Consider the following 18,675-nt stretch of genomic DNA (forward strand, 5'->3'; position numbering starts at 1 on the left):
ACCATCCTTACCTCCCCAAAGCATTTTTAAGAGAGAGAACACAAGTGCGAGTGTGTACACACAAACAGGAGAGAGGCAGAGGGAGAGAGAGAGAGAGAGAGAGAGAATCCCAAGCAGGCTCTGTGCTGTCATACAAAGCCCTACACGGGACTCCATCTCACAAATCATGAGATCATGACCTGGGCCAAAATCAAGAGTTGGACACTTAACCAACTGACCCACCCAGGTGCCCCTCCTCAAAGCGTTTTTGAAGTACATAGCTATATTTAATGCCACAGGAGATACAAAGATTCAGTCTCTCTAAGTACTTATCTCTTAAGATTTGATTTCAAAAATTTTAATGAATAGCCTTGGAATTCTGTCCTTCCTTGGAATTAATAACATTTTCCAATGGAAATGTCATATTTCCAAGTTTGTTATAATGCAGCATCTCTTAACCCATGATCTCTGCCAATAAAAGAAGCTTTAGAAATTATAATCACTGGGAGCCAGAAGAAGCTATTTTACATACCTCAATAGCCAGCAATTAGGATTTGAATTGTAGCTTTATTCATATGAATCATTAGGCTATAAATCACTTAACATAGATTTGCAAGACTATATAAATTTAGCACATAAAGTTTCACTTGGACAAAGAGACTTAGCTTTGCTTGATGGAGCAAGAGGTTTCCAAATATGATGAGGCCATTATTTCAAATTATGTAATTTGATTAGTGAAATTCTAGATGTGGAAAAAAATTTCAGCTTGTTAGTCTCATTCTTCATTTTACAGATGACTTTTACCAATGCCAGCATCTTGGAAGTTTTATTCCTTTACCAAGGTCAGATAACTAGTTAGTGGCAAAATCAAGATCAAAAGTTTTATTTTCATTAATCTACTCTGTCTTTTTATTAAAATATTAATATCTATATTTTATATCATACTTATAAAAGTACCACTATCCCTAAGATACTTTCAGTTCCATAAGAGCCTTGTTGGTCTTCTTCACCTATGTATCTTCAGCACCTAGCAACAGTTCCTGGCATACAGTACCTTCTCTAAAGTTGTCGCAGGAAAAAGGTGTAATTGATCTCTAAGAATACATATTGCCTTCTTTTAATCCATTTTCCTGCCTGCATTCAGAGTGACATTATCTGAATCCAGACTCATCAGAGCACCTCCTTAAAACACTTCCATCCTACTGGGCCTGCAAGCACTGACCTCTACTTACATTTCCAGCTTCATCTTACACCATGTGCATGCACTTTCCTTGAGTTCTATACCTGCCTTCCTTCTCAAGAGTTTTTTGCACCTGCTCTTCTCTCTACCGATCCCTCTGATCTGTATTCCTTTCACCTAGAGAAGGCAACTTTGACTGATCCTTCAGCATTTGCTCACTTTACCACTCCTTGGAAGGTCTTTCCTAACTAGCCACACTATCAGAACCATATTAACCACAGTGCCTAACACCTAGAAGGCATTCAATTAAATATTTGTTGAAATAATAAGTAAATGAATTAATGGATGAGTTCATTTGTATTATAATATCAGTTATGTTTTTTCCAAAGACACTAAAGAAAGTTTGTATTATTTTTACTTTCATCTAACCTATTTTTAATGACAGATTTTCCAGGAAAAACTAAGTGGCATGTTTCCAAAATTAATACATTTACATCAAGGATAAAATAATTTACATCTTTGACATTCAAGTAAATTACCCAAGAATTGAATGATTTTTGCACCACAGCTGGTCCCAGCTATGAGTGGGAGAGAGTTAATGGTACTGAATTGATTCAGTTAAGATTTGACAGTTTATGAACATAGGCAATTATCCATATCAAAAATTCAGTTTTCCTACAACCTGCACTTTCATTTATTATGCACTGACACTCATAAATTACCTCTTCCACACTATCAACTAACTTGTAAATATCTGAGGTATCCTAAAGTAATACTGTCTGCCAGTTAAGTTTTGACAGCAGCTTTATCTTGTAGACTAGCATTTCCTATGACAACAATATGAATACCTTGATCGTACTTAGCAATATTTTTGTTGCTGCTGTTCAAATGAATGGAAAAAATGGGATTGTTAAGGTGAAATGAAAATAGAACACAGGCCATCAAAAAAATAGTGAAGACTTGACCTCAATTATATGCCCATTTGCAATAAGCAGATTAACTGTGGGTTTAATAATGAGAGAAAAATTACGTGTAAGAAATAATAATAGTGCATTGGGAACATTTTTTAAAACCTGAAATAGGGTTGCAAGTGATATTTAAGTGCATAATGCAACTATATATAAATCCTATATGTAGAAAAGAATTAATTATGAAGAATGCAATAAATGTTTTTAGTGTCTGTATCTGGCCAGCAGCACTTGAGATTATTTCTCCCACTCCTTTCCATTTTTTTTTTTTTTATGTTTTATTTACTTTTTGAGAGAGAGACAGTGCAAATGGTGGAGGTGCAGAGAGAAAGGGAAACACAGAATCTGAAGCAGGCTCCAGGCTCTGAGCTGTCAGCACAGAGCCTGACGTGGGGCTTGAAATCATAAACCACGAGATCATGATCTGGGTCGAAGTTGGACGCTTAACTTACTGAGCCACCCAAGCACCCCTCCGTTTTTTTGGTTTTTTTTTTTTTGGTACTTCTCAAATATTTTATCCTGAGTGTGTTTTAGTGGACAATTGTTGTTTTCCTGGCTGTTAAACATTTAACCCTTCATTCCTAATAATACTCCAACATCCCTTTTGAGGAATCCCTCATGGAATATGGTTTAATGAGAGGTAATGCTTCTCTGTTACCACAGATAAGAATGGGGCTGCAGTCTTCCCTTGAGTAAAGCTCTGCCAATCAGATGCTATCTTTATAGGACTTTGTTTTTTAGCATGTTCTAAAGATATGGAAAGAAGTGAGGATCATACGCATTCCAGTAGCCAACAGCAATGTGCAAACCAGAGTCTGTGGATGCAATAATCTTTGCTAGTATTTCTACCACCTACTACTCCTCACTAGCTCCTGCTCATTTCCCAAGGTTGATCCTCACATTAATTGTGCAAAAAAATAAATCTTTTTATCCTTTAAGATAGTTAGTTGCTATTGCTTGTGACCAAGAATGACAAGATGTGTTACTTTTACAAATGCAAATCTTGTCAGCTCTACCTTCAAAATATATCGAGAACAGACCTGTTCTCCCCTCCCCCATTACCCTTTTCTAGGCTAACATCTTCCCTTACCTGAACTATTGCAGTAGCCCCCCTAACTCATCTCCCCATTTTCACCCTTAAACATTCGCTGTCTATTCTCAGTAAAGCAACTAGAGCATTCCTGTGAAAACAGAAGTCAGCTCTTGTCACTGTGCTCAAAAAACTTTAATAGCTTCCCATTCATCACCTACTCCTCTCCCCTTCACAGCCACCCCAGGTCCCCTTTTGCCTCACTTTTTTTTTTTTTTTTTTTTTTTTTCATTTCATACCTGATCTGGGAAACGAAGGCAAAAGAAAAAATTGAATTTCCTTACAACTTACAGCCCATTGGCAAGTCCTTGAGACAGGCAGAATGACACTCCTCTAGGAACTCAACTGCCTCAACGATGACACTTTGCTAAGGGCAAAAAACAATCTTAGCTTAACATTATCCTGACCTCCGGGATCCTGTAAGTCTACCTTAACACATAAGAATTCCTTTGGAAACTTCCTTTATCTCTACCCCTCAAGATATACATTAGCAATCATCCTCCAAGCATTTGGCCCACTGATATACATCTGAAAGATCTCATGACTGACTTTTTACTAAACAGTAATAAATGACTTTTCCTAATCATAGCTAGCCCCCTCGGATCCTGGGAACCTTGCCTCCAAAATATTTTGGAGACTTGCTCTGTCCCTAACCTCCTCCTAACTTGAAAGTATATAATCAGTCACCTGTCAGAACCCCAGTGTAGCTCTTTCTGCCTAGGGGTCCCGTCCCTGTGCTTTAATAGAACCACCTTTTTGCACTGAAGTCATCTCAAGAATTCTTTCTTGGCTGTTGGCTCTAAACCCAAACATTTCCACATCAATACCATTATTACCTGCAGTTCAGTCATTGTTTATCCTCTGTCTCTCCATACTAGAATGTGAGCTCCATGAAGGCAGAGCGTTTTGTCTGTTTTGTTCCCTGACATATTTCCAGTGACCAGGTCACTACCTGCCACATTATAGGTACTCATATTTTTTTCAAAGAAAGAATAAGCAAAAGAAGAAATGGGAATGAAAAATGAAAAGGAGGAAGAAGGGAAAGATCTAAGAAATTTTAAATACTACATGTTATAATGAAAATTTAGTCATTTATCAATTGTTTTAAAGTTTCTTTTAAAAAAGTTTTTATTTAAATTCCAGTTAGTTAACATACAGTGTAATATTAGTTTCAGTTGTACAATGAGTGGTTCAACACTTCCATATAACCCCCAGTGCTCATCAAAACAAGTTCCCTCGTTAATCCCCATCACCCATTTTCCCACCCCACCCCCCACCTCCTCTCTGGTAATCATCAGTTTGTTCTCTATAGTTAAGTTTTCAAGTTTTTAAAAAAATCTTTATTTATTTGAGAATGAATGTGAGTGGGGGAGGAGCAGCGAGAGAGAGAGAGAGAGAGAGAGAGAGAGAGGCAGAAAGAGAATCCCAAACAAGCTCCATGATCAGTGCAGAGCCCAATGCAGGGCTTAATCCCACGACCATGAGATTATGACCTGAGCCAAAATCAAGAGTCAGAAAGCTTAACCAATTGAGCCCCCAGGTTTTCAAACTTTTTGAATATTTCTTCAGATGAAACATCAAAATGAACTCCCATATATAAAACAGATAAGAGCCAAGCTTAATTGAAATAGGGGAAGAGAGATCCTGACTTGACTTCATAAAGACTCTGCAGAAATTTAAGTTTTTTCTAGAACACAAAATCTGAAAACCACTGACCACTGAATTTGAAGGATCAGACCCTTAACTTATAGAACAGGAAGTTGAGATTTACTCCTAATAGAAATTCACACCCATTTTTGAAGTTATCTTGTAAAAAAGGTAATTGTTTTTGAATTTGAATCTAATTAATCTCCAAATCTGACTTTTTAAGTAAATACAGGAACCAGAGAAATGATCAATTACACCATAAGGATACAATCAGCAAGATCTGGACTTGCAGACACTCTGCAACAAAACCTGGTTTCTCCAACAAATAAACAGCAAGAAGAAAATGAGCAACAAAGGGGTAATCAATAGATCTGACTTAAGAGACATATAACCAAGCACAATATATGGATTTAATTTGGATCATGATTCCAACTTAAAAAAAAACATGAGAATAGGATTTCTGCTTCTCCTATATCTGAATAAACTGTTAAATAACCAATTCTTTTGCAAATAACAACTATACATATTGAGGAAAGTGCAAAAAAATATTCTGAACAGTGGAAAAAAGCAGTGATCAAAAGATTCTGCAGGGGAGTAAAAACTTGGGCTGACATGGGATAAGTTTCACAACTTTATGGCTATTAGAATATGAAAACTCTTGGGGCGCCTGGGTGGCTCAGTCAGTTAAGCATTTGACTCTTGATTTTGGCTCAGGTCAAGATCTCACGGTGGTGAGATTGAGCCCCACATAGGTCTCTGTGCTAAGCGTGGAGCCTGCTTGAGATTCTCTCCCCCACCGCTGCCTGCCCCTCTACCCTTCTCTCACTTGTGTGTGTGCACGCGCTCTCTCTCTCTCTCTTTCCCTCTCAAAAAATAAGAATAAAATAAACAAAATTTTTAAAAAGTGTTTAAACAGAGATAGTCAGTATCAAGTCTGGTGAGGATGTAGAAAATAGGACCTCTCATACATTGCTAGTGTGGGTGTTTCTTGCAGTTAAACACACAATTGCTTAATATCCAGCAATCCCATTCCCATATATAAGAATGCTTGAGGAAATTTTATTCACAATTGCTAAAAAGTGGAAAAAACTCAAACGTATATCATTAGTGAATGCATCAACAGAGAGCGATACATCACATCCCACATTTGGGATGTACTCAGCAATTTCCGTGCAACCAAAAGGATGATTCCCAGAAGAATTACGTTAAGTGAAATAAACCAGAAACAAAAAGCTAAATGTTGTTATGATTCCATTTATATGGATTCTGAAAAAGATAAAGATAAGGCCAAAAACAGATTAGTGATTGAGAGGCTGAGGGTAAGGAGATAGGTTTACTACAGAGCCACAAAAAACCTTTTGGGGATGGTAAAGTATTCACGTCTTGAGTGTGGTAATAGCTACACAAATGTATACCTTTGTCAAAACTCATGAATTTTACTGCATACAATACCTCGATAAACATATTTTTAAAAAGAACAAAATGGAATCTGTTTTCAAAATTTTTCCAGAATGGGAAATACAATAGTTAAAATCCAAAATTAACTGGATGGACTTAACAGTAGAATATAGGTGATAGAGGAAAGAGTCCATTAACTTGAAAATAGATTAATAGAAATTATTCAATAGTAACACCAAGAGAGAAAAAGTTTGGCTAAAAAAAAAAAAAAAAAATGAGAGCTTCAAGAACCTGTGGGAAAATATCACATGTAATTGGAGTCCCATTGTTAAGAAACAATGGCCCCAAATTTCTCAAATTTGTCAAAAGACATGGATAGCTTTTGCCACAAGAAAAGTTTCTACTTCCAGAAGATCCGCAAACCCAACTTAGGATAAATACAAAGTAAGTCTTACATATCATAGTCAAATTGCTGAAAACCAAAGATAAGTTTTAAATCCGTGATGACTAGGCTACTGAAATTGCAGCAAGCATCTGAGACCAAGTAAACTGTGTGAGATGCTAAGGACCAGAGAGCACAGACAGGCAAAGAAATTCTCTATTTTGGACAACAAAGGTAAATCAGAGGAAACTTAAAATTCAGGCAATTGTATGATTCCTAAATTTCTTAACCTTTGCCCTATAGTGAGTGAACTAGAAACTTCTCTTAGATTCTAGTGCCTTTGAGCTCATGTCCCATAAGTTGCCAATTCCTGCACTTAATAGATGTCATTTGCGAGCATTTGTGAGGATTGCATAAAATAGTATTAGTGTGGAGAACAGTGCATTGAAAGCATTCACTAAATGCTAGCTATTACTATTATTATTTATCTGACAAATATTTATGAGTACTTATTATACACCAGGCACTGTGCTGGACCCTGGGGATAAAACTATGAACAAGTTGATGCAGTCTTTCCCCTCATAGAGCTCAGAGTTCGGTGAGGTCTATCTCAACAATCCCCATTCCAGCCCACTACTTTCCTCTTCATACAACTGGAGTTCACAAGGCCATATGACATCCTAACCATCCATGGTGGATAGGTAATTTCATGGTAATGTGTAAAGTAGAAAAATGTTTCCCTAATGTACACTAACATGAAAGTTGTGATGCTTGATATTGTCACAGATGTGATAAAAAAGCCCAATGCTTTATCTCTCATTATTTTTACCTTCTCTTTCACACACAGTTGAATTTATTTTATAGAGGCTATTAAAATATTAGGCTATTTTCTCCTTCATTAAGCATAATTTGCTTTAATTTTTCATTAACATTTTGCCTGCTTCTCTTTTTGAAAATTAAATGGAGCTGGTATGTAGAGTATAATAACGAGTTGAGATGTTTATCAATATTTTAAAATTACCTTGTTTTATTTTCCTAATTAAAATATTGTTCATTTGTTTTCTTTTCTTTTCGCATTAATGTGACTGACCAAGGAATGTATATGCATTAAATCACTGCTCTTGGGAACACCAATATGAAATTAAAAGTCATTATGTTAACATACAGCAGATATCTCTAGACAGCACTTCTATATTGCTTAATTTTTAAAATTGTGAACATGGTTTAATTTTATAATTTAAAAGTTGGGGAAACAAAATAGCCCTAATTATGCCATTCTCCTTATCAAACCCTTGACTCTCTATTAGTTATCAATAGCATACATCCAAGCACTTTCCCATGAACACTCAAGGTCTTTTACCAACTCTCCCCCATAGCAGATAGAACAAATATGTTTCCATGCTATGAAAATAAGAAACATAAATTAAAAGACCCATTTCCTGGAATCTCTTAGAATACTTTAAGGTAGGAAACACAATTCATATATTTATCTGAAATTTTTAAATGAGAAATTAAATAAATCATCTATCCATAAATTTTACAATAGTGCAAATCTCAAAAACAAAAATAAAAAAAAAGCTTGAGTTTCTAGTCTATTAGTCTATTTCATTATCTGTTAGAATTGTAATGAATATATTTACTATCTTACTATCTTAGTTCCCTAAAGAAAAATCAATTGTGTTTGATTATCACAAGATTATCAAAAGGAAGGGATTCTTTAGTAAAACCAACTTTGTACTGTCTTAGGAAGCTCTGGCTTGATTTCTTGAGTTTAATTTAAAATTCCTCAAGACAAGAAAAATTATTATGGCACAGTTCTTCTTCTTGAATAAGGAGAGGGATTTAAGCATAAGCTTTGTTTCCTAGGCCATACAAATGAGTGAGGTTCTAGTTCACTGTCTTTGGCTTATACCACACTACTGGGCTTCACTTCCACCTGCTTCACTTGGTTCTCCTTTTTATGTCTATCATATGTGGACATACACTGCCAGGAACCAGGGATCCCACAGTGATGCCTCTTTCCCATGGGTCCTGAATAGCTTAGGCTGAGTCAAAGTATACTGACCCCCCTACTTTTTTTTTTAAGTTTGTTTGTTTATCTATCGATCTATCTATCTATCTATCTATCTATCTATCTAGTAATCTCTACACCCAACATAGGGCTTGAACTCACAATCCCAAGATTAAGAGTCACATGCTCTTCCAACTGAGTCAGCCAAGTACATCTGGCCCCACTACTTTTATAAGGGATGTGAATCTGCTTTATAAGTACTGGGTCCATAAAACATCATTTTCTTTAGTGTTCTAAATTAGATATATCTGCCTAAGCTTGCTATTTATCAGGACTGGTGGGAAATTTAATCCACCTTATTTACCTGATTTTATGGGAGAATGAAGATAGGACAGACGGGCTCCACCCCTTCTCTAGATCATAAATAATCTAGGTCATCATATACAATCCAGAAAAAACGGGGGAAAGGGTTCTGGTCCATTTTGATCACCTTTGAAATGTTAATTATTGATGCCTGCATAAATCATTTGCAGGAAGACACTTCTATTCCTTTTATGCTATGCTTGAACAAGAGTATCTTTCATGTTCCCAAACTAGGACCCTTGGTGTTCAGTCCCCAGGCATCCCCAAGCTGTCCCTGCTCAGTAGCTGCCCCTGTTTCTTCCTTCTCCAGGAGTGCTGCCTGTGAGTTGGGTCTGAGATCTTCCTCACTCTTAGAACTGCCTCTACCATGTTCCGGAAAAATGCACTGGGAGTCAAAATCCATCTTCACCTCAAAGAACTATATCTTCTTCCTCTCCTCCTTCCCTCCAGTGCTTCTGAAACAAAATGGCTTACTTCCTCGAGGGCAAAGGGGAGAATGCTCATAGGGCCTTCCATTCCTGGAGCTTTTCATGGAAAGGAACTCTCGGTCCTATAGGTACTTTGTTTAATGCTAATTTACTACACTAATTATTTAAACCTGGGTTGTGAGATACTAAAACAAAGCAAATTAAATTAAACATTGATTATTTACTTAATGAAACACTGAAACATATAATAGAAATGTCATAATTAAAAATCACAAGTCTAATACATCAGATTTTCTTAAATATTACATACACATTTATCAAACTAAATACAAACTGTATTGATTACAAAACTTCTTACTACTTTTATACTTCAAGTAGTTAGAAAAGTATTAATACTCTGAATTTAAATTTATGCTTTTCATTATTTCTATACTATTCTTATTATCATTCCTCATTCCTCTTAGGGGTTGCTTTCCTAAGGTTACAGAAATATTAATTACCTTGAGGGGTATAGTACCAAATAAAACAACCAAAACCATCCATGCAAGCTTGCCAAGGTTACAGATTCTGGATTGTCAGCACATTGAGCCTAGCTCTACCCTTCAAATCTTAGTTACTGATTTCCAGGCTATGCTTCCTTTTCATATTTACTTTCTGTGGAAAGACTCTAATGTGAAATCTAGGATAAGGTATTTTGGGCAAAGAAGAGTCAAAATCAATAAGAACAGTAGGGGATAAATCATGGAATATTAGAGCTAACAGACACCTGAAAATTAGTCTCTGCTCACTTCATTTTTCTAAATGAGAAAAAGAAAAGAAATCAGATAACGGTGGCAAGGGGACTATGATTCCTTTCTAATAATCTAGGAATCATGATTTTACAGTCATGATGAAGGATGCTGGCGATAAAAAAGAAGACTAATGTGACAGGCAAGGTAAACAAAACTTGAAGGCTTGCTGGTGACTGATTAGATGTAGGAAGATAATATAAAGTTCGAAGTGCAAATTTTTATAACAGGTAACATGCTACAGGGAGTTGATTTTCTACAAGGTTTAGTACATTTACAGTAGAGCTTGCCTTATTTCTCAAGGCAGTAAAATTGGTAGAGCCCCTGAATGGAGTGACTGGCGTTGAACAGTGCTATCTTATATCCCCAACAGGATTGGCTATCCAATTGGTTTTTCTTCATGTGGTGCAATCATTTGAGGTGTTTTAAAACAGTGCTACTCAAAGTGTGATCTGTAGATTAGAACCAGTTTATAAACATATAGAAAGTTTAACAGCAATTGAATAGTGCTGTGACATCAAGCGCATGCTCAGAATAATTTAGCAAAAATGGTCATTGGGAAGGATTGAAAAAACTCCTGGTCTTTCACAGACAGTTTGAGAAGCTGTTTTCAAAGAGAAGAGAAGGTATTTACCCTATAGGAAGTTATAAAAGTGATGATAAAACTTTATATTGTATGAGACTGCTATAATAAATATATACATTTACCCTTGGTAAAAGTGGAAATATATTAACCGAAAAAAGATTAAATGAAATAATACATTTTAAATACTCAGAACACTGCCTGCTACATAGAAACACTCAATAGGTGTTCCCAGTGATGATGATGATGATGATGGCCATGATGTCAGTGACAATGCTACAGTTGCCAGTTCTGTTCTTGCTCTTCTATAACCATCAAGGATTTCCATTCTGTTCCCAAGCTGCTGCAGTTTGCAACCACTGTGCTTACTGGTCCCTCGCTGCTGGGGTAGGCCCCACCCCAGGGGCTCTGCCTTGTCATTGTGCCATTCCAAACACACATTTATCAATAATCGTGGATTTCCTCCCACAGCAGCCAAACCTCATGGCTCTTTCTCTTTCTGCATCAGCTTGAATGGGAGTTACCAGGATATTAAGTCTACCAAGAAACCTAGCACTGCCTTAGGCTGCTTAATAATTAAAATGTGTAGTGTTGTTTGTGAAAGTCAGCTCCCACCTTCCTTGCAGGTTTATGTAGATTTACAAGAGAATACAAGTTGATTTAGAGAGTTATAGCTGAAAGAAACAAAAGAAATCACCTAATGAAGGTTAAGGCGTAAAGCTTCAGTAACATTATGTCTGCGTCAGTCCAGCTCTGTCGTTGCCTAACTGTGTGACTTTCGGTAAGTTATTTGACCTCTCAATCTTCTCTCTTAGCCTGATGTAGTAATTTATCTCTCTTGAATCAGTGACTATCAAAGCATGTGCTCAATAAATAATAGCTATTATTACTGGCACAATCCTACCATTTACAGAGGAGAAAACTAGGCCAAAAAGGCCAGAGATCACATGGTCGGTCTACAACTGAACTAGGACCAGATGTAAATGCTCTTTCTCATACCCCTAGCTGCCTCTTACCACTCCATTCTGCAATTCCACAAGTTCTTAAAGATGCCTCAATATTGTATTTATTTTGTCTTCCTGGAAAACATGGGCAAATAATACATATTGGGTTCAGTATATATTTTTATTTTGTGCATTCATTAAATCTGGAAATGCAGTGGTATGGACCTGCGGATAGACAGAACAGGGTAAGGGGTGAAGAGGGGGAGAATAAATCTGAGTTATAATTCCGGTGTATCCAATGGATGCGCCACCACTGGCTAGCCTCTGCCTTCGCTGGCTACAGGAATTCATATATATTAATGAGGTGGGATTACAAAATATTAAAAATCACCATAATTGTGAATTGACTCTATAAACAATTACATTAGGACTTTCAGTTACAAACAGAACCAGCTCACTCCAGCTAGTTTTAACAAAAAAAGGCCAATCATTCTCAAAGGCTAAAGCTGCTTGCAGCAATACCCAGAACGTCCACCAGGCTGTCTCCAGTGCTCTAGGAACAAGTACGGATATACCAGCAACCTTCACCCCTGATGCCACTGCGAGCTCCGCGCCTCAGGGCCAGACTCTACACCACACTTCTTTCCTCACGATGCTCTTTTGAGTCCAAGGCATTCCACGAGGGCTGCTAATGGCAGAATCTATGGCACATGCTGGGTGTCTGAGATAGGAGAGGGACTAGGATAGTGACATACATAGCCTCCGGCTTGCAGATGTAGAACTCACAATGTGGGAAATTACCAGCATTTATCAAGAGTGTTTAAAAGGTTCTGGGAGTTCATAATATACCAAGTGTTCACGGTAATGCTCATGCAGGTTTTCTTTGGAATGATGTTCTGTTCATACGCCCCAAACATATTCACTATAAGGCATTTGCAAAGTCAGATAATTCTCCTTTTATTTTTATTTATTTATTTTTTAAAGTAGGCTCTACATCCGATGTGGGGCTTGAACTCACCACCCTGAGATCAAGAAGGGCATGCTCTACCGAATGAGCCAGCCAAGTGCTCCAAATCCTTTTTGCTTCTTATGGTTCAAAGCAAATATTACTGCTCCTGTGAGCCTTCTTCCACCTAACCTCTGACGAAGTGCTCCCACCTCTGTGTTTCTGCAGTACTTGACTCAAATCACGCTGTGCAGTGGTGCGTGTACAGTATTATTTTTGTGTTTTGCTGCTCATAGTGTATTATTTTGAGAGGCCCTCTCTAAAAGGCAGGAAAGTCACATCTTTGTAATCTTACCGTCCCTACCTGCCATCCCCCTCCACTGCCCTCTAGCATAATACATGCAATATGGTAACCATTCAGTATATTTTTGTTGGACTTGACCAAATTGCAGGTTAGTGTTTTTAATACATTACACCTTGAAGTTTATGAGGTTTTTATTTGTTATTGCTGAATACATGAAGGTGGCTTGTGAAATCAATATTACTGCTTTATAGCCAACACTATATGTAAGTAGGACTTTTGAACATAGAGAACAAGCTAAATTTAGTATTTTTCCGAAGTTAAGTATTTCCAATCCTTAAAACATTTTTAAAAAGCATTGTGCTAATGAAAACTGGTTAATAGCAATGGGATATTTTAAGTGTTTACAAAATCCCTTTAGTCACCAGCTTGTAAATGAATGTATGTATAATATGTATCCATATTTGGCATACTTTTGATTTAATGAGTAAATATTCTTTGAATGTAGTGGCTGATAAGGCATCAACAAAGACCCCAAAATCCTTTATCTAAAAACTGAAACAAAGACATGGGAGAACTAAGCTTATGTATTATGAATTTTAATATCAAGGGAGGAATGATGTTTTTTTAATCACTAGACCATACCTCCCAAACCACACTGTAAGTTCTTTTTATTTTTGCCTTTATATTCCAGAATCTAGCATAGTAATACAAAGTTAGTAAATACTGCTTAAATAAATAAGTGAAAGAATAAATATATGAAACCAAACAAAAATCATACCTGAGAATGACAATAACCAACCACACTAGAAAATTATGTTTCATATTTTATACAGAGAAACTGAGCTCTAAAAAAATAGAATACATTATATCATTATTTCCTAGGGTGCCTGGGTGGCTCAGTCGGTTAAGCGTCCGACTTTGGCTCAGGTCATGATCTCACAGTTCGTGGGTTCGAGCCCCGCGTCGGGCTCTGTGCTGACAGCTCAGAGCCTGGAACCTGCTTTGGATTCTGCGTCTCCCTCTCTCTCTGCTCCTTCCCTGCTTGGGCTCTGTCTCTCTCTCTCTCTCTCTCTCAAAAATAAATAAACATTAGAACAAAATTATCATTATTTCCTAAGGTTGTTACAATCTGCAACCTTAGCATTTCTAAGAGATATTTCCAATAAAGAGTCTGACTTTAATTTTAGTTGGGGTAGATATAATTCTTGAGATAACCAGAATATTTCCCTATCCTCATCCCTTTCTTGCACACAATGCACAATGTCTAAATATCCATCTACTAAACATCATAACTGTGTTTCTGGTTTGAAGGGTTGAAAACCTAAGAAAGTTTTAAATACTTTGAAAACATTATTTTTGATTGGTGAAAGAATAGAGGAATTACTCACTCTATCCTAAGGAGAGAACACTTACAGAAAAAAAAAAAAAAAAGAAAGCATATGCTTATTGATTGGAAAAATAAAAATGAAACAATTACTTTATCATTCAGATTAATAATTTCCTCCCTTCTTCCTCAACATCACTTCAAGAAGCGATATAGGGGATGATGATGTTTTTAGAAAATAGGATTCATTACTAGAACATTGGACTTAAGTCCTGATGCTGCTCACTCTGTGATGTTAAGCAAATCACTTACCTTATTTGAGCCTTAGTTTTCACATCTGTAAGGTTGCATAAAAAATAATGTTCATTCCACCACTTTCATAGAGTTGTATGAATTAAGTGAAAAATCCACACAGATGAAAGAGCTTCTATCAATGAAAATTCTACAATTTCCAGAATGTAGACAGTAGTACAACAGTAGTCCTAGTGACTGAACAAGGTGAAATAAGGGACATTGCTGTCTTCATTTTATCACTGAGTGACCTGGACAGAAAAGTACTAAACCCCAAGCAGTAATTAATTCTGTAGTATGGCAGGGAGTTTGGCCTTCAGATAGCTTTAGTGTTGAGTTTCTTTACTTTGCTACAAGTTTCTTCACTTTGCCACAAATTCTAGCAGTTATGACAGTCTATAACCTGGCTAAAATGAAAGCTTAGCCTACAAAATCAGGAGGTGTTGTACTCAGCAAATAATGTGTAGGAAATGGGTCTTCTTTCAGAATGCCAATAGCCCTCACAACAAAATTTAATTGGAGAAATGGCTCAGCTCCTATCAACCTATTTCAGGCCTTGAGAAGAACAAGACACATGGACTTGGAAAGGCTGAAAAGGATAAAATATTATAACAACAAAACTAGAAAAGCATAAAAGATATTTTTTAAGTTTATTTATTTTGAAAGAGAGAGATAGCACGTGCACATGTGTGCACACATGGGTGGCATAAGCAGGGGAGGGGCAGAGAGAGAGGCAGAGAGATTGCAAGCAGACTCCCCACTGTCAGTGCAGAGCCTGATGTGAGGCTTGATTTCCATGAACTGTGAGATCATGACCTAAGCTGAAATCAAGGTTTAGGCATTTAACCGACTGAGTCACCCAGGCACCCCAAATAATAATTTTAAAAAACTAGTGATATGAAGCTATTATGAAGTAGATGATATCAAATAATTTCTAAAATCAATGGACTTTCATTTAATAGAAATAGGCCATAATATACAATAAATGGTATATATGTATACATATCAATGTGTGTGTATATATATACATATATATATACATTTATAAATTTGTAATGAGTTAGTCATGAATATTGCAAAAACTGAATGATTTATTTTACCAAAGGAAAAATAACTTTAGGCCAATGAATCTAGAAGGGTCTAATTATGCTCTATGTTTTTTTTTCCCATGAATAGAATTTCTTGCCAAATACACATTTCTGTGATTTGATCATGATCACTTAATGAGCTAATAATATATTTTAAGCATTCCTTGCTTTTTTTTCACACACAAATTACTTTCTCATGGGAGCTTTTGCATTTTTCTCATAAGAGTACATTTTTAGAGCCTTATTTAAAGTGCCTTTTGTAGTATGTTTAGCTTGTATTTATTTGCATTCTCATATAACTGGTAGCTCTTGGAACTAGAAGGAATCTTAGAGATCCTGGATCCAAATCATTATTCTACAGATGAAGAAACTAAGAGTCAAGAATGATGGGGAACTTTCCCAATGTCATATGAGCAGCCTATGATACAGCTGAGTCAGCTGAGTCAAGAATCCACACTCAAATGTCTTTGTTAGGACAGGCAGTTTGAGATAAACATAGAGGACGTTTTATAAACACAATTTTTAAATTAGGTAAATAAATGTAAACAGATGTAATTTTTAATAAAAGTTCAGGTTTATCTGGTATAAGATGGGTCCAGTACCAATTTTCTTAGGCATTTGTGACCTCCTGTTTCTAAGTTATTTTTAAAACATTATTATACAGTAATGAATGAAGAAAATTGAAAAACTCAAAGTAATAAAAAGAAAATAGAATTATTCATAGTTCTACATAAACAAAAATACATCTGAGGTTTGGGTGTATTTACCTCCAGTTGTTGTATTTAAGCTTTTTGCATTTTTTAAAACATAATTATTGTCAGAATACATATTTATTTATTATAAACTAAGCAGTTGTTTGTGGCAGTATCCTGCTTTTTAAAATTATTTTAAAATTTTTTAATGTTTATTTATTCTTTGAGAAAGAGAGAGAGAGAATGAGAGAGAGAAGGAGACACAGATCCGAAGCAGGCTCCAGGCTCTGAGCTGTCAGCACAGAGCCCTAAGTGGGGCTTGAACTCACTAACCGTGAGATCATTACCTGAGCCGAAGTCAGACGTTTAACTGACTGAGCCACTTAGGTGCCCCTAAATTATTGTAAAAGCTAAGTGTTCTATTTACATTTAGATACAGTATTTACTTGTTTTGATATGTAGGAAAAGCTTATTTTTAAATATTTATTTTTATGCATATAATTTTTTAAGTAATCTTTATTAAGGAATTTTTTTATATATAAGGATTCATATCATGGCATCATTTATAAAAGGATGCTGGATACTGCGTATTTACCTACCTTTTACAACATCTCTTCCATCTATGATCTACTCTCTCTTCATAATTTTTTGGAGGAAAAACAGGACACTGAAAATTATTTTACATTGCTTGACTCTTTGTAAGGTTAAACATTTTCCCATGTATCTCTTTAGTAGCTGTATTTTCTGCTTCATGAACATGAACATTGTTAAAATGTACTTATTTTTATTAATGGATTTTTATATTGATATATGTTAAAATAATACATATTTAAAGTATTTAAACAAATACACCAAAAGTCTGCCATATCATTTTTTACTATGTATATCAAATTTTCATAACTGAGTAACAAACTTCAGGGAAAAAACCCTAAAACAGTGCTAATGTAATATTAATACCTAATGATAAAGGGATCAATTAATTTAGAAGGTGTAATAATCCTAAATATATATGGACCCAACATCAGAGCACTCAAATATATTAAGCAAATACCAACAGATTTGAAGGGAGAAATAGACAATACAGTAATAGCAGGGGACTTCAATACCCCACTTTCAACAATGGATAGATCATCGAGACAGAAAATCAATAAGAAAACATTGGATTTGAACCATGCTTTAGACCAATGTCACTAACAGACATGTACAGAACATTCCATCCAACAACAGCAGAATACACATTCTTCTCAAGTGTACCTAGAACATTCTCCAGACCTAAGATTACACAGAATGCTAGCATATGCCTTTCTCCCCACGTCTGTCTGCTTTGAAGCCTTTGAAGTCTACTCTTTCTACACCTCTACTATAGCACTCAGCAAGTTTTCTTTAACTTTCCTGTTTACTATGTATTTTCTGTCCTATTACATGCCATCCCCAACATGATACAACGTTCAATACTGAGTAAGTCATTGGTAAATATCTGCAGACTTTAGAAAATAAATGACATCTATGTCCAAAGATGATAAGGTAATTATAACATATTGTCATATTATATAAGTTTTCATATTATCAATTCCTTGATACGTAGTTTCATACATATAAGACATCTGGTTCTTGGATGCACACATGAAATGGAAGGAGCCATTTTATACCAAGAATTATGAAATCAACTTTCTCAGGGATTATAGGAATATAAACCTTAAATATGGTACCCATACTTGTTTGATTCCATCTGAAAATCTGAAAAAAATGGAAAATGGAGAAAAGAGACTTAACCAGAACTCTCCCAAAAGATTGGCTTTTAAGCAGGTAAATATTCAATAGTCTTTCTGAAACAAGATTCTGAAATAAGAAAATCATTTTAAGGGCACCTGGGTGGCTCAGTTGGTTAAGCATCCAACCTCGGCTCAGGTCATGATCTCACGGTTTGTGAGTTCGAGTCCCGTGTCGGGCTCTGTGCTGACAGCTCAGGGCCTGGAGCCTGCTTCAGATTCTGGGTCTCCCTCTCTCTCTGCCCCTCCTCTGTTCACACTCTGTCTCTCTCTCTCAAAATAAATAAAGATTTAAAAAAGAAAAAAAAAGAAAATCATTTTAGTATTTTCAGATATATTGAAAATTACTTTAAAACAGGTTCCTTCAGGATGTAAATACTCAACAACATAACTCATTTCCATCTTTACTCAGAGGAAGGTCATTTAAATTAGCTTTGTGAGAAAGATAAGATTCTAATTAGCAGTTAGAGAAGGTACTTACAAGCTTCGGGGCCCAATTA

The sequence above is a fragment of the Panthera leo genome, chromosome C2 (genome assembly GCF_018350215.1).
Source record: "Panthera leo isolate Ple1 chromosome C2, P.leo_Ple1_pat1.1, whole genome shotgun sequence".
In the NCBI taxonomy this organism is placed as follows: domain Eukaryota; kingdom Metazoa; phylum Chordata; class Mammalia; order Carnivora; family Felidae; genus Panthera; species Panthera leo.